This window comes from Desmodus rotundus, chromosome 7 (genome assembly GCF_022682495.2).
Source record: "Desmodus rotundus isolate HL8 chromosome 7, HLdesRot8A.1, whole genome shotgun sequence".
Classification (NCBI taxonomy): Eukaryota; Metazoa; Chordata; class Mammalia; order Chiroptera; family Phyllostomidae; genus Desmodus; species Desmodus rotundus.
The window spans coordinates 58,104,325-58,123,500 of NC_071393.1; positions in this window are offsets into that span (position 1 = coordinate 58,104,325).

The following is a 19,176-nucleotide window of genomic DNA, read 5'->3' on the forward strand; positions in this document are numbered from 1 at the left end:
CACAAATATTGGACGTTTTTTTTTACATTTAAAAATGTTTTTATTTTTTAATTACAGTTTACATTCACTACTTTGTATTAGTTTCAGGTGTATGGGATAGTGGTTAGACAATCATATATTTTACAAAGTGATCTTCCTGCTATTTCCAGTACCGACCTGGCCCCATACATAGTTATCACAACATTATTGACTGTATTCTCTGTGCTCTACTTTATATCTCCATGACTGTTTTGTAACTACCAATTTGTACTTCTTAATCTCTTCACCTTTCTCATCCATTCCCTTACCCCCGCCCCTCTGGTAACCATTACTCTGTTCTCTAAACAGCCGCTCCCTTTCCTAACACACTCTTCAGAATCTTTTGTGTTTTTTGTTTGTTTGTTTTTTTATTGTTGTTCAATTACAGTTGTCTGCATTTTCTCCCCTCCCCTTCACCCTACCCCATTTTTTTAATCCCTTTCTTACATATCATTAAATGGTGAGTATACTAAGTATATGAACAAAATAACTATCATTTATTTTATATTGTTTTCATTCAATGGTTGAGAGTACTTCTTTATTTTGTGTCATATAATATTCAAACATGAGCCAAAGCTTTAAAGCTTTGACTCAGCAGAATAAACATTTCACTATAACATCTGTTTAAAAGCAGATAGTATCTATCTGCCTATATCATTTGAAAAACTTTATAATTTACAGTCTGTATATGCAACTTGCATTTTACAAGCAAGAAAGGAAATTAAGGCATAGGCAATATATTTTAAAAATTAAGTATGCAGAGCTTCATAAAATATACTTGGTGTATTAATAGTGTCTTTGAACCTATCTCCTGATGGGCTATAAATTTTGCTCCTAGTTTTTGAGCAGCTAATGTAAAAGAAAAAGAAGGAAACAAACTATACAATGGAAACATTTTTTAAAGCAATTATTCTGGAAATATATATTTCTGATAACAAGATTTGGGAAATAGTTCTGTTGGTCATCATAAACTTGAGAATATGATGATCCAATGAACAATAGCCATAATTTTTCTAGGTATTAATTATAACACCAAAGTAATACCTTTTATAGGGATGTTTTAAAAAATAATAATAAGGTTTATTCCTAGGTACTTTATTTTTCTTGTTGCTATAGCAAATGGGATATTTTTCTTAATTTCTGGATCTTCCATTTTTGGTATATAAAAATGCCTTTGATTTTTGAATATTCACTTTGGATGCTACTGTTTTGCTAAATTCACTTATTAGGTTGAGTAGTTTTTGGGTATAGTCTGTGGGGTTTTCTATGTACACTATCATATCATCTGCAAACAAGAGACATAAAGGAAAGAATAAACAAATAGGACTTCATCAAAATAAAAAGCTTCTGCATGGCTAAAGAAAAGAGCATTAAAATCAAAACAGAACTAACTGTATGGAAAATATATTTGCAGATGATACCTCAGACAAGGGTCTGATCTCCAAAATATATAAAGAACTCCCATGACTCCAGGAAGACAAACAACCCCATTAAAAATGGGCAAAGGACCTGAACAGACACTTCTACAAGGAGGACAGAGGGCCCAGAGACATGTGAAAAGATCCTCAGCATTACTAGTCATCAGAGAGATGCAAATTAAAACCACAATGACATACCACTTCACACTGATGAGAACGGTCATCATAAACAAATCATCAAACAACAAGTGTCGAAGAGGATGTGGAGAAAAGGGAACCCTAGTGCACTGTTGGTGGGACTACAGACTGGTGCAGCCACTGTGGAAAACAATATGGAATTTCCTCAGAAAACTAAAAATGGAACTGCTTTTTGACCCAGCAATATCACTATTAGGATTATACCCTAAGGATCCTGAAACACGAATTCAAAAGAATCTATGCATCCCAATGTTCATAGCAGCACAATTTACAATAGTCAAGTGCTGGAAGCAACCTAAGTGCCCATCAGTAAATGAGTGGATCAAAAAACTATGGTACATTTACACAATGGAATACTATGCCTCAGAAAGAAAGAAAGAGCTTCTACCCTTTGTGACAGCATGGATGGAACTGGAGAGCATTACGCTAAGTGAAACAAGCCAAGCTGTGAAAGACAAATACCATACGATCTCACCTATAGGTGGAACCTAATCAACAAAATAAACAAGTAAAATAAAACCAAAGACATTGAAATAAAGAACAATCTGACAGTAATCAGAGAGGAGGAGGGAGAGGGGTAATAGGGAATAATGGGGGTGAGGCATCAAGGAACATGGATGAAGAACACACAGACAAAGCCAAAGGGGTTGGATTCAAGGGTGGGAGGTGGGGATGGGTGGGGGGAGTGAGGGGGGGTAAAAATGTAGGCAATTGTACTTCAACAACAATTAAAAAAACAAAATAATAATAATAATTGCCTGCAACTCAGGTTACGGTGGCTAAAAGACTGCAATCCACATAAAAATCTCTCTTAAGGACTTGATAATGCAAAGATAAAATTTAAAGTGTCTATAAGTGATGAAAAGTGTTAAATAATTAACACTAAATTTCCAAACAAACTTTTATCACAAACAAAACTTTAGATAACTTTTGAAATGCTTAGAATTAAATTCTACCTTACAAATTAAAGGTATTCTCCAGTTCCATCCATGCTGTCTCAAAGGATAAGAGCTCCTTCTTTCTGAGCACTATGTTAAGTGAAATAAGCCAGGTGGTGAAAGACAAATGCCATATGATCTCACCTTTAACTGGAACCTAATCAACAAAACAAACAAGCAAGCAAAGTATAAACAAAGACTTTGAAATTAAGAACAAACTGACAGTAACCAGAGGGGAGAGGGAAGGGGATAATGGGAGGAAAGGGTGAAGGGTTTAGAGGAACAACTATAAAGGACACATGGACAAAAACAAGGGGAAGTGGAAACAGGGGAGGGAGGTGGGGATGGCTGGGGTCATGGGGAGGGGTGGGGGGAAAAGGCAGAAAACTGTACTTAAACAACAATAAAATTCAAAAGTTTAATAAAAATAAATAAATGCATTCTATATGGTTTAACAGTACACCAATTGTTATCAAAGTTGAGAAGACATAATTCAAGAATAAAGATATAAAATTGTGGGGTGAAATCAGGAGAGGGAGGTGGGGATGGCTGGGGTTTGGGGGAGTAGAGGGGGGTAAATGTAGACAACTGTACTTGAATAACAATAAATAATTTAAAATAATAATAAAAATAAATTAAAAAGATATAAAATTGAATAATAGGCCACCTTACAAATGGACAAGAAAAAAGATAATCGATATAGAAACTATATAAGTGATGTGAACAAGAAATTCACAAAAAGAATAAACATAATGATAAAAAAAATACTTGAGAAATGATCATCAGGTTAGCAAGAATTGAAAAAATCTAATAAATGGGAAAATGAATACTGATTTACACCAAACGTAAGTGCATAAATTGGTAGTTCTATTTGGCTGCATCCACAAATTAGTAAACATTTTTATTTATCCTACACAAAATGCCACCCATATACACAAAAGGACAAGTGTCAGAAATGTTCACTGCAGTATGTTTGTAGTACAAAATTGGAAATAACCTAAATCTCTATCAATGGAGGTGTGGCAAATAAATTATCACCTAACCATTCAATGAAACATTATGCAGTAGTCAAAATGAAGGAAACAGAAATATATGCACTAATAAAAGATTTTCAAGATATATTTTTGAGCCCTGGCTGGGTAACTCAGTTGCTCAGAGCATCATCCCCATAAGCCAAGGTTGCAGGTTTGATCCCTGGCCAGGGCACATACAAGAATCAGCCAATGAATGCATGAATATTTGGAACAACAAATCAATTTCCCTCTCTCTCTCTCTCTTCCTCTCTTTAAAAAATTAATAAATAAAAAATCATTTAAAAAAGATATATTTGCAATAAAAATAGGGTGTTGGCACTCAAGGTATATTTTTGGAAATAAATACAGGGCAGGTGCAGTTTGTAAGTCAGAGCTCCACAAATCTGTATGGACAGCATCTGGAAGAATGTTTATCTTTCTGCCCTTCATAGTAGAGAATCATTTATCCAACTCATACAAAACGGAGTCATATGACATAAATTAAAGTCAAGGGATGGCAGAACACAAAACTAGTTTATCCCACTAGAACATCTGCCATTAAGTTTCTTGCCAGCACTTCCTCTCATGTTAAGGTTTTATATAAGCATTAATAGCTAAGGGTTTGTGTAATATTCATATAGGTTATCCCAAAGGCACTTTCTGTTCATGTACTCAAAGGTAAAGAAAAGGTGTGAAGAAACTTACATTGTTCCAAAAGAGTTATCCACAAGATGACAAAGTATAAAAAGTATGCATAATATTTAAGGTAACTGTGCCAAAAGCCTGTCTATGGGTGGTTACGACATATAAATACCTGAGGAGCCTCGGCTTTAAGCCACAGACTTCTGAGATGAAAAATCTAAAAAGCTCCTCTGGGGGGGAATGTAACCTTTCTCCACTGAATAAGTTTGCTAAAGAGAAAGGAAGATGATCAGCAGAAAATCTCATTGTTTTTCAGTGGATCCATACCAATAAGAGGCCCAATTTCCAGGACCATAATGAGAGATGTCAGAATGCCATTGATCTTGGAGCTTTGGGCTTATGGTACTGAAATCCACATAACTCCCTCCATCTGATACAAAGTTACTTTGGAAAATGCTCTAATGTCGTTTTAAACATAGACGATGGAGTTGGGAGAAACTATGATAATAAACACACACGGTGTCATAATACCTAGTGGCACAGCTATGGCTAAAAGTATATATATAAACACAGACTTCTCCACCAAGAAGTAAAGGTGTAACAAGGTAAAATAAGAAACTGCATGAATAAAATAAAAATTAAAGTTTTTAGATGTCAACATTTTAGCTATTTAATAAACTACGTGTTTTATAACATTAGAAATCTTCAAAATTTACCTGTAAGATTTTAAATCAAAGGAACAATATTTGTTTCCATTCCTATCTCAAGCTTTGTCAATTAAGGAGTCCCATCGAAAGTCTCCTCAAGTGGAAATAACTCAGATGTAAACACCTGTGGTCTGAAAGCATTCCTGTGGCACATTTTTGTGACAAAATCTTCCAGGTCATTCATGAATGCATCTTTTTAAAAGGCAGAGAATTTCACTAAGTTGCAAGCCTATTAATCAATTAATTCATGCTGTATAACATCTTTTACTAACCAGTGGATCCAAAGATACCATATGCTCCAATACCTATCTAATCTCTGGGGGAGGGGACAAGGGGAATGTTCCAAAGTACAAATGAAGAGTTTTGTCTAACTGTCATCCAAAATACAGGCATCTCTTGGAGATGCTGCAGGTTTGATCCTGGACCACCACAACAAAGTGAGTATCACAATAGGGTAAGCTGTAATCATTTTGCTGGTGGATGGTCTTGCCTTCCATTTGGAAAAAACACAAGGTTTATGAAATATAATAAATAAAATTACACTAACACAAAGTTTGCCTGTACCACCCAAGTGAGTAGGTTTTATTAATGTCTACATTTTGTTGGAACATGTTGAATGGCATATATATCAAAGAAATAAAAGAATTGCTTCAGTAAGGTAAAAGTAAAAACATGCTAAAGTTTTGAGGGTATGTTTTCCTCTCTAATTGTATTCAACTCCTATTAAACGAGTGGCCTTAATGTAAGTGATTTTCACAGAAATTGTCCAAATCAAGGAGGGAAGCGAGGACATTTAAAGGACTGAGGTAATTCTATATTGATATAACAAATAAAATGATGTGGATAATGATGGAGGTGTGACAATAATATCATACACAAAAGCCATAATTTATCAAGGGATAAGTGCCTGACACTGTACAAAAGCACTTTATACAGATATACTCCTCTTAACAACCCTGAAAAGTAGATGTTACTTTCTTCCTTTTGTATAGTAAGAAACTGAAGCTTAGCAAAGTTAAAAGGCTGGCCTAAATTCACAAAGCTAATAATGTTGATATCAAGACTCAAACCCAACCAATTTTATTCCAAAGTTTATATTCTTTAGCAAATTGAGAGTTGTTAGGGGTGGTTTTAAATCAAATGCCTCTGAAAGACAATTAGTTCAAATTCGATCATCCTTAGTGCTTTCAGAAATTCATAACACAAATATTTATTGGTTACATACTCTCTGCCAATCTGTTCCATGTACTCGGTATACAACATTAGCTATATTTTTTAAATGTATAAACATCCCACTTAGGGTCCAGAACAATTACAACTTGAAAAAAGTTTGTCCCATATTAAAACCTATCATAAAGAAAAAGATATTGTTTACTTTTATTCTTAAAAAGCTGAAAAACGTTAGCCATCCTAAGCAGGTATGCAAGACAATGTGATAGCTGTCACCTGTACTGGCACTGAAATTAATGTTTAGTGGTTTAAGGAAAATACACATTTAAAATGATACAGAGTTCCAATCAAGTAGCAGAATTTAGTTTAAATAAAAATATATACTAATTATTGGCATTTCCTGAAGTTTAGTAGAACTTTCCTTTGTTTTTCAGTTTCACTTTTTAATCCTTCAGTGTGTATACATTTATGCTAATCATATACCACTGCCATGGGTTCTTCTATCAATATGAAATGTTTTGTACTCGCTGTTTTTGTGCATCTTGTATTGTTATGTGCAATATACAAAATAATGTGTCTAACTATGCCATTTATGCTTTTGAAAGAAAAAGCAAATTACTTACTGAAGAGAATGGCATTTGCATGCATGTGTGTCAGCTTTCAAGCCATTTCCTTCTACAAAATATTGCTTTCTACACTTAGAAAATGCATCCACCCATCAGTCACAAACCATTTCTAAGCACTTTATGAGTCTACAGAGCAAAATGTACTTATCTTACATTGGCAGTGTCCCAGCTGTTACAAAATTGCTATTGTCCTAATACTTACAAGGCAATTTTAGCATCAGTTAATAATTTTACAGGATAGATAACTTCTAAAGCGTTATAAAATGACAGACATTAAACAATAGCAACTTAGCATTTTTTGAAACAGTTCATGACAGCTTAAAAACTAAAGTGATTTTAATGTATAGTCTATGCAGTTTTAGTTTCTCATTGACAATTCCTTTAGAAGATAAAAAATGTGAAAATCCTTTTTAAATAGTGGGTGAAAGAATAAAACAAATTTATCTTTAAAAGATATTCAGTAAAAATCTCAATTAGAAATAATGTCTTAAATCTTGCTGTACAGAGAGTAGGTGACAAGAATTTGAATTTATTTAGGCAGGAAAGGAGTGATGGTATCATTTAATGGTAGGGTTCTACAAAATAAAAAGGCATATCTATTTATTAAAGCTAGTACAAAATAAAAAATAGAGCGAATAGCATTTTATATAAATCAGTATGCATTATTTCTTTCTAAACACTGTTTTCTATCAATCTTAGTTTAAAAGCTTCAGTAAAAGGAAAAATCTGGGTAAATGTAACATGTGTGTTCTCTCTTCCTTTGCTTAAGTTGTTGGAATAGCCATATGACCCATTTTGGGCTGGATATTTTACCATTCACCTCTGATAGCTAATGCCTTGATGGTACAAAAAGAAAAATGGCTCTAAACAAATTATATTAATTGGTAGTTTGATGCTGTACATGAGCAATCTCTTCAGGGAAAAAATGCTTTTGATAAGCACCAATGTGCAACAGTGGCTGTTTTCATAAATGGACTTATTAAATAAAACCAGTTATTCCATGAATGTTTACAAAGGCCAAGTAATTCACCACATCATCAAAATACATCTTAAATTTCTTTAGTATACAATTACCATCTTTTTTTCTATCACTGAGAACATTGATATTGCATGGACTTATTGTACACTTATTGTACACTTGAAAACTCAAGTACAAGTTGAATTTTCAAATGATGTACCATAAATTATGTTTACACATTTCATTTCCCATAGAATGTTACATGTATATTCTAATATGCCATTGTCTCAAAAATGTAAAATAAAAAGTTTGCATAATTCCAACCCTTTTTGTGGTACCAATAGACCTACTTCAAATTTTCAAATACATTTTCAGCATGCAATACATGTTATTTATTAAACACCTGTATATTAGAAGACATACAAACCCTTACTTTCTCCTGCAGGAAGGAATACATATGGCCAAATAGATCAAATAGCCAGACAGTCTATATTGTCTGCTCCACAGAGGTAGGAACCATGTCTCTCACATATTGTTCCATTCCCATCATCACACACAGTACCTGGAACACAGTATGAGTACCACCGGTGTTTGTTGACTGACTGATTGATTGATTTGGTCTAATTCAACTGAGATTAGCTACTTTTGTCCTTCATTAGCTATTTTTTATTTATATTTTAAATTTCAAGATTTTGTCTGTCTTCATATAGAGAACAGTTCTCAAAAATAATCCACTTGACTCTTAAAAAAATCAAAAAGCTGCTTGCAAAAAATTGAAAACTATAAATCTTTCTGTTAAAAACTATTATATACTCACATGTCACTTACAAACCTTATGATAGTCTTAATATGATTCATATTAACAATATGAAACTGGTATCTACAATAAAATATCAAACATGAAGTTAATATTATATACCTCTTTCCATTTGCCTCCAAATATCATCAAACTAATAACAATCATTTTATATTACAAATATTTATGTATTGTCTTTGCTAGCATGTTTGTTATTAAAAATACTAAATGCAACAGGTTTTATACAACATAACTGAGTAAAAATATAATTTTGGTAATACTAACATGATAATTAAAGTTGTAATTTTCAAATGTCATTTAATTCAATCATTTTTTAATCTCATTCTCAAAATACAAGTGCACCTCTCCAGTTGTTTAGCAAGAATGTATTTAATGACAGTGGTAATGAATTCCTACTTAGAAGAACAACAACAAAAGCATCTTACTAATTTTGAATGAGTGGAACAGGAGCATGGTGGAATTTGGCAAGCCCTAGTTTTCACGAAAATGGAAGCAGCTTAAGACTTCAATCTTCTATTACTAGCCTTTAAGACATTTAGAAACCTTGGCAAGCAGTCTTTGAAGTATGTAATATCATTCTTGAATACTGTATTTTGCCATGTATGGTGCGCACCCACACTTTTGGCCCAAACTTTCAGGAAAAAGAAATCTGTCATTTTAATTTTTTAATTCAAGTTTTTACTTATTTATATTTAGAAACAAAATGGATTGTCATATTCCAGGGTATTATTTTGCATACAGATATCATTATTGCCTTCTAGGGTTATACTTTTAATACATAAACATAAATAAAATAACTCAAAACATTTATATATATATGGAAGTAGAACTACCCAGGTATAATGCACATCCTTATTTTTCCCTCAAAAATTTGGGCAAAAAGTGCTCATTATACTTGGCAAAATATGGTAGATCTTAAGTAGGTTTACATATTCTTCCTCTCGTCATTACATGGCCATGCTCCATTACTACCACCAATGTCTGTCCAAATGCAAAGACTCTAATCCTATTCTCAGACGAGATAAGACATTTAGCCTGCTGGGAAATGAACATGGATTTATATCCTAAATTAAACTTGGACCAAGTATCTGAAGATTAGACTACCCCACTGAAGGATTCCACTGTAGATTTTTCAGAATATGACTAAGAGCACTTGCTGGGTGGCTTGGGTGGTGGAGTGCTGTCCCATCCCCCCAAAAGGTGCTGGTTCCATCCCCAGTCAGGAAACATACCTGGATTGCAGGTTTCATCCTCAGTTGGGACACAAATGGGAGGCAGCCGATGGATGTTTCTCTCTCACATCGATGATTCTCTCCCTCCCTCTCTCTCTCTCTCTCTCTCTTTCTCTCTCCCCCCCTCCCCGTTCTCTCTCCCTCTCAAATTAATGAGCACATATCCTTGGATGAGGATTTTTTAAAAAGTATATGACTAAGAACTTTCAATGGATATTTAACATGTTGTTGAATTCTTAACCAAAAAATTTGTTGCTTGGCTTTCTTTGCTAACTTCTCATACACACCTATATTGCATGAGTTATTAAGGCAAAAAATACATTTTGAAGTTGTATCATTCAGATATACATCAACTGGTTTCAGGAGAGAACCCCACAAGAGCAAAATATGACCATTTTACAGGGAAATTACTTAAAGGAGGTACTACCATGATGTTATATATTTTGAATACAACTCTAGATACCATATTATTTGTACAAAATTGGTCTAGAATTAGCATATTTGAATTGTCCTCTTAGGATTTCCCATTGCTTTAACTGGTCTAGTCTAAAGCAGGGAGAGCCAAATGTGAGGAAGGATGAAAACTATTCTGGTTCCTGGGATATCCTACACAGTAGTCAACTTGATCCCGGACCTCTGGAGTTTGCCAGTTGTCACTACTCCAGCCTATTGCACTCATTTCACTGTAACTGACATTTTAAATACCGGCCCTAAAACTGTCGTCTACTGATGGAAAAAGTGTTTCTATTTGGTGTGAATGCATCTTATTAGATGTAAATGATCAACCCTGTTAGACTCGACTGACAGCTTTAAGGAACCCTTTACACCATAGCAATACCAACTGAAACTTTCTGAAGATGATCTCATCTAAGCCTTAGAATGACTTTAATCTTGCATACATTCAATTAGGTTTCAATATTTCAAGACACACTTTAGAGCTAGAATATTTGGAGTTGAATCCTGCTCTAGCGTTTCTTCAAATATTTTATTTATTTATTTTTAGACAGAAGGGAAGGGAGGGAGAAGGAGAGGGAGAAAAAGAGAAAACATCAATGTGTGGTTGCCTCTCACGCGCCCCCTACTGGGGAATTGGCCTGCAACCCAGGCACGTACCCTGACTGGGAACTGTACCAGTGAACCTTTCATTCATAGGTCAGCCCTCAATCCACCGAGCCACACCAGTCAGGGCCTGCTCTAGCATTTTTTTGTGTGTGTAAGTTTTGGAAAATTGCTTGACCTCTCTAAACACCTTTCCTTATTTATAAAATGGGGAGGATTGTGATGATATTAACTACCAAAGGAGATTATATTTAACTGATAAAATCCATATAAAATATTTTTGAATAGTGCCTGACATACATTAAGAACTCAAATACAAGTTTGTTATCATATTTAACACATTTGGCTTCATCACTTCCTACCTATTAAGTATCTTTTCTTATCAAAGTTAATCAGAAATCTGTTTAACTCAGTACAACATTTTTGTTAACACTCAAACTAAGTGGGAAATAACATATTGAATCAAATAGATGATACAGGAAAACAATCTTACTTCAAAGGAGAATTTTGATATTTATAATATCACAAAACTATATACAAATTACAAAGTAGTCAATTGTATATCTTACTCCAGAATTACCTGAAAATTAAAACCAAACATTGTTTCATACCATTGTATATACATTAATATAGTATATAATATAACATATATAGCATAATAACAATCAAGAGAAAGCTTAAATAAAAATCAATTTATAAAAGAATATAAATTCTTGAGATTTGAGGCAGGATGACTAAAACATGAAAATAAGGGGGTTTCAGAAATGTAAGGCATACAATCTTGTTATTATTGAAAATGAATACATTGATACTGTCATTTCTGGTTTACCCATTAATTTTGACTCATTTTTCAATAAGATGGGTAGAACTTATTTTGGGGAATTATTGATATATATTTATGTAATATCATGTGCTTTTTCTCCAAATTTAGATCTAATAGTAAATCCAACATATCATTCATCCATTTTTGAATGTTAAAAATAGAAATTCCATTAATTCTGTTAGAAAAAATATTTTTTAGTATACAAGGATTAATTCAATGTTGAACAGATTCATTGAAGATCAAAACCTAATTCTCAAACACTGAGTGAATAGCTATAAAAACCACATAAAAGAATTACACTGAAAAATTACATTTATGACTGCTTATATTAATGGTAAAAAGTCATGAAACAAATTAATTTATATCACAGAACTCATTGAGAGCATATTTCATTTTATATTGGTGCTATGTAAAATATTAATTAATTATATTAATTAATAAAAGGTATGAAATGGGCTTAACAGTGTGTCTTGCACATAGCAAGCCTTTAGTATATGTTAGCTATCATTACTCATCATTGACATGTTATAAAAACAATGTTATCTTTTCATTATCTGTTCCCATCCCAACTCTGATCACCTGACACAAGAGTATACTTTTTTATAGTTAGGAATGTGTGAATAATTTATTATATTTCAGACACTGCTCCCACCCAAAAATGTCCCCTTTTAATTTAATCATAACCATGCTACACATTGTTACTTCAACATGATAACAATATATTCTTTCTAAGTTTGAGTCCAAAAACATAGCAATAACGCATTTTTCATTATTTTCAAAATGAATTCATTTTGAGTAAAACTTTTTATAAGTTTTAATGTTGCTATTATAAATTTAACAAAAATATTCAACAAACATTTGATTGGCTACCAGAGATAAAAGAGGGACTCTGTGTCTCAATTGAATGAGCACCTATAGTGGTCCTGGGACTGACATTGCTTGTCTTATACATGAACAGTACCCCGTAATGCCAAAATATGTTGTTCTCTTTCCCAAGCATAACCATCCATAATGGAACAAAAAGGAATTGCACAATAAATTAATCATTGTTTTTCCTTTAAGATGTAATAAATATCTTAATTACAACTATTTACTCTAAATTAAGTTCCCAAAGTTGTGTTTTTAGAGTAATCTCTTACTCCCAAATCAGTAAAAGTTTTAAAAATTACAGTTGCCCAACTATAATGTCATCTTGATAAAAGGACTGAAGTTTTTATTTAAAAAAAAAAACACGAAACCTCGAGGTGCTTGTAAAAGTAGCATCCAGCTTCAGAATGAGATGTCCTCCTTTTTTTCAATGAACTAAATGTTTCCCATTTTTTAGATTTACAATAAGGTTGGAAAATATAATCCTATAAAAAAACACACAGAAGTCCATTCTTAGCATCTCAGCACACACACACACAATTTATAGTTTAAAAGAAAGGACTATAAGCAATATCCGAGATTTTGCTGCTTATGTTTTCTTCCAGGATTTTTATGTTTTTGGATCTAATATTTAAGTCATTAATCCATTTTGAATTTATTAATGTGTGTGCTGTAAGAAGGTGGTCTAGTTTCATTTTCTGCATATATCTGTACAATTTTCCCAACACCATTTACTGAATAAACTATCTTTAGCAAATTGAATATCAATTGACTATAAAGGTGAGGGTTTATTTATGGGCTCTCTATTCTATTCCATTGCTCTCTGCGTCTGTTTTTATGCCAGCACCATGCTGTTTTGATTACTATGACCTTATAGTACAGTTTGATAGTAGGTAGCATGATTCCTCCAACTTTTCTCTTCTTTCTCAGTATTACTGTTTCCATGCAGGGCCTCTTGTGGTTCCATATACATTCTTGAAATATTTATTCTAGTTTTATGAAGGACATCATTGGAAACTTGATGGAATTTGTGTTGAATCTATAGATTTCTTTGAGTAGCATGGACATTTTAATGATGTTAATTATTCCTATCCATGAACATGGTATGTGCTTCCACTATTTTGTATCTCCATCAAATTCTTTTTTCAGTGTTATAATTTGCTAAGTAAAAGTTACATCCTTGGTTAGACTTATTCCTAGGTGTTTTATTTTTTATGAAGAAATCATAAATGAGATTGTTTTCTTTTCTTTTTTGTTTGTTTAAATGTTTGGTTTTTTTAATTTTTTATTGTTGTTCCAGTACAGTTGTCTCCATTTCCCCCCTACAATGAACCCCTGTCCCACCCATCCCCACCTACCACCTTTGAACCTACCCCTTTTGGCTTTTTCCATGTGTCCTTTATATATGCTCCTTGGTGGCCTTTCCCCTATGTTCCCCCATTATACCTCTCTTCCCCGCTCTGGTTACTGTCAGTTTGTTCTTAATTTCAATGTCTCTGTTTGTATTTTGCTAGCTTGTTTGTTTTGTCGATTAGGTGCAACTTATAGGGGAGAATATATGGTATTTGTCTTTCACTGCCTGGCTTATTTCACTTAGCATAATGCTATCCTGTTCCATCCATGCAGTCACAAATGGTAGGAGCTCCTTCTTTCTCTCTGCTACATAGAATTCCATTGTGTAAATGTACCATAATTTTTTGATCCACTCATTTACTCATGAGCACCTAGATTGCTTTCAGCACTTGGCTATTGAAAATTGTGCTGCTATGAACATTGGGGTGCATAGGTTGTTTTGTATTGGTGTTTCAGATTCTCAGGGTATAGTCCCAGCAGTGGAATTTCTGGGTCAAAAGGCAGTTCCACTTTTAGTTTTTTGAGGAAATTCCAAAATGCACCAGTCTGTGGTCCCACCAACAGTTCTAGTAGGGTTCCCTTTCATCCACAACCTTGCCAGCATTTGTTGTTTGTTATTTTATTAATGATGACTATTCTGACCAGTATGAAGTGGTATGTCATTGTGGTTTTAGTTTGCATCTCTCTGATGGCTAGTGATGTTGAGCATTTTTTCATGCGTCTATTGGCCCTCTATATATCCTCCTTGGAGAACTGTCTGTTCAGGTCCTTTGCTCATTTTTTAGTTGGTTTCTCTTCCTGGCACAGAGTTGTGTCAGTTGTTTATATATTTTGGAAATCAAACCCTTATCTGAGGTATCTTTGGCATATATGTTTTCCCATACTGTGGTTACCTTTCCATTTTGTTGTTTTATTTAGCCATGCAGAAGCTTTTTAGTTCAATATAGTCCCATTTGTTTATTTTTTCCTTTATATCCCTTGCCCCAGGTGATATATTGGCAAAAATATTCCTGCATGGGATATTTGAAATTTTCCAGCCTATGTTTTCCTATAGGACTTCTATGGTGTCATGATTTATATTTAAGCATTTATTTACCTTGAATTTATTTTTGTGTATGGTGTAAGTTGGTGATCGAGTTTCAGTTTTTGCATGTAGTTGTCCAGATCTCCCAACACCATTTGTTGAAGAGGCTATTTTTACTCCATTTTATGTTCCTGTCCACTTCATCAAATATTAACTGACCATATTAACATGGGTTTATTTCCGGGCTCTGCATTCTGTTCCATTGATCTATGTGCCTGTCCTTCTGCCAGTACCAGACTATTTTTATTACAGTGGTCTTGTAATATAGTTTGATAACAGGCATTGTGATCCCTCCTACTTTGTTCTTCTCTCTCAAAATTGCTGAGACTATTCATGGCCATTTATGGTTCCATATAATTTTTTTAAATGTTTATTCTATATCTGTGAAAGATGTCATTGGTATTTTGATAGGGATTGCATTGAATCTATTGATTGCTTTGTGTGATATGGACATTTTAATGATGTCAATTCTTCCAACCCATGAACTCAGAATATGCTTCCATTTTTTTGTGTCTTCCTTAATTTCTTTCTTCAGTTGTGTAGTTTTCTGTGTACAGGTTTTTACCTCCTTGGTTAAGTTTATTCCTAGGTACTTTATTTTTCTTGTTGCTATAATAAATGGGATTTTTCCCTAATTTCTGTTTCTGATATTTCATTGTTGGTGTACAAAAATGCCTTCCATTTCTGAATCTTGACTTTGTATCCTGCCATTTCACCAAATGCATTTATTATGTTGAGTAGTTTTTTGATAGAGTCTATAGGGTTTTCTGTGTACACTATCATGTCATCTTCACACAGTGATTTTATTTCCTCCTTTCAGATTTAGATGCCTTTTATTTCCCTTTCTTGTCTGATCACTATGGCTAGAACTTCCAATACTATGTTGAATAGAAGTGGTGAAAATGGACACCCTTGTCTTTTGCCAGATCTCAGGGGGAAAGCTTTTAGTTTTTGCCTATTGAGTATGATGTTGGCTGTAGGTTTCTCATATATGGCCTTTATTATGTTGAAGTATGTCCCCTCTTTTATCACTTTGCTGAGTGTTTTTATCATAAATGGGTGCTGTATTTTATCAAATGCTTTTTCAGCCATCTATTGATATGATTCTGTGGGTTCTTTATATTGTTTATTTGGTATATTGTTTATTTGTTTATTGTTTATTGTTTAATTTGTACATATGGTACTATTCTTGCATCCCAGGGATGAATCCCACTTGATTATGGTGAATGATCTTTTCAATGTACGGTTGGATTCAATTTGGCAATAATGTGCTTTTGAGAAGTATGTATATTTTACTTCTTTGGGGTGAAATGTTCTGTAAATATCAATTAAGTCTATTTGATCTAGTGTCTTGTTCAGTACCACAATCTTTTTTGTTGATATTTTATTTGGAAGATCTATCCATTGCTAACTGTGGTGTTTTAAAATTCCCTACAATGACTGGATTGCTGTCTATCTCTTTCTTGAAGTCATCCAATGTTTTCTTTATACATTCACGTGCTCCTACATTGGGTTCATATATGTTTACAAGAGTTATATCCTCTTGTTGCAAAACTCCCTTAAGTATTATATAGTGACCTTCATTGCCTCTTGTTATGGTCTTTATTTAAAATTTATTTGTTTCATATAAGTATTGCTACCCCAGTTTTTTTTTTATGTCCATTTGCACAAAATTTTTTTTTTCAACTCTTCACTTTCGGCCTGTGTATATCTTTTTTTCTGAGGTGCATCTCTTTAGGCAGCATACATGTGGGTCACATGTTCTTATCATTCATCCACCCTATGCCTTTGATTGGAGCATTTAATCCTTTACATTTAAGGTTATTGTTGATAGGTACTTATTCGTTGCCATTCTTCCTCTTTGTGTATGTCTGTCTCTCCCTCTCTCTCTCTCCCTCTCTCATTTCTTCATCTTCTTAAAGCAGTCCCCTTAGCATCTCTTGCAATGCTCATTTCAAACTAAAAAGTTTTTTTCACAGCAAATAAAATCATCAACAAAATAAAAAGACAACCCATGGAATGGGAGAACATTTGATAAGAGGTTAATATCCAAAATTTATAAAGAACTTATAAAACTCATTAAAAAACAAACAATCCAATTAAAAAATGGGAAAAGGACTTGGATAGTTCTCCAAACAGGACATACTGATGGCCTAGACACATAAAAAGATTCTCAATGTTACTGATCATCAGAGAAATGCAAATTAAAACCACAACAAGATCACTTCACACATGTCAGAATAGCTATTGTCAATAAATCAACAAACAATAAGTGCTGAGAAGGATGTGGAGAAAGTGGTATCCTTTTGTAGTGTTGGTGGGAATGCAGATTGGTGTAGCTACTGTGGAAAGCAGTATGGAGATATCTCAAAAAATTTAAAGTGGATCTGCCTTTTGACCCAGCAATCTCACTTCTGGTGATATATCCAAAGAAACCAAAAACACGTATTCAAAAGGACATAAGCAACTTAGTTGCAATGTTATTTACCATCACCAAGATATGGAAGCAGCCCTAGTAGATGAGTAGATGAAACAACTACAGGACATTTACACAATGGAATACTACTCCACCATAAAAAAAGAAAAAACTTTTACCCTTTGCAATAACATGGGTGGACCTGGAGAATGTTACACTGATGAACTAAGCCAGTCAGAGAAAGACAAATACCATATGATTTCACTGATATGTGGAGTCTAATGAAGAAACTGACCTAACAAGCAAAATAGAGATAGACCTATAGATAGAGAGTAGTATGACAGCTATGGGGGGTGAGTTAGGGGGTAGAGGGATCAAGCAAAAAGGAAAAAGGAGTCATGGACATGAATGACAGCGGGGTGATTGTGGGGTGTGAGGGGTGTACAAAGGGAATAAATGGTAATAGAAAAATGCAATAAAAAAGTTAGGATTAAGTGCACATAAAATTAGAATATCAAATCATGATCTTTTCAAAGTAAACAACATTTTCAGAATTTTCTTTTATGTATCTGCCAAATGCTTACATATGTAATGCTACAGATTTGATTGTCAAGAAACTCTGATATGCTGCTTTTAAATCATATATATTGCACTTTTTGCCCACATTCATCTTTTGATCCTATCTTAGTTTTAATTTTTTTTTAATTGCTCACATTTCAGAAGATGGAACTAGGGTTCTTTTGATATAAATAGTGTTTCTTCCAAGAATTTTTTGAATCATGGAAGTTCAGGTCATGAATACCTTTTCCAACCACATGCCCTCAAATTACAACATATTTTATCTTCTTATAGAAGATCATTAGGTTATTTATAAGATGTGTTATCTTTAACTAGACAGAATGTCTGATAATTTTCTATAGCTGAGACTATTTATGGTACAAAAGCCAAATTGGAAAACTTGCTACAGATTATGAACAAACTTTTTCATAGGATTAACAAACCTTTCAAAAGCAAGCAGGAGGGAGAATCATGGAATTTGCTCTTCATAGGTCACTCCATCCTTCTTTAATACTATACTCAAAGTGATTTGTGATTAATCTACTTCAAACAATCAACAAAATATGCACTGATGAGTTGGTGTTTGTTACATGCTATGAAGATATAAATATTGTGTAAGATATTAACCTGGCCCTCAAAGACAATACAATGTAACCAGGAAGATAAAGTTAAACTTTGGGAAATTGACTTAAAGGATAATCAGGTATTAAAACATACAGAGTGGTCTGTAAGTATGACAGAGGTATTTTCTAGGTACCTCTCACTGTATCTGAAGATACTCATATGAGTTTCTTTCTCTACAATACTTTTGATACTTTGTCTCAGTAATGGGTAAAATAAATGCCACCTAAGGAAGGAGAAGAGTATGACCCAGGCAGGTGAGGAAATTAAAAGGCCTTCCATCCCCAGGGGAAGAAGTCAAGAAAGAACGAATGAAGGAAAAGGCATAAACTCAATCATGAGCATCCTTTCTTGATATTCTCCCATTCCCCAGAGAGTGGGAGCACCAGGAGTTGTGAGAGGGAGGGAGGGAAGGGTAAAGGGGAGGGGCAGGAATTGAGTCACATAGAATGTTGGGAACTGCCCTGCCTGGTTTCAGAGATCATAACCTCCCATGGCTAAGGCTGAGTGAGAGATCTTGAGACCCTAAGCCACTAAGGAGACAAAGCTCATCTCCCTGGTGGGAGCACCACCTCTGCCCACTTTAGTTCACCCTTCCTGGCCCCCAGTGTATGACTGGTTAGCCAGTAACAGGTAAGCCTTCCTACATAGGTCTTTG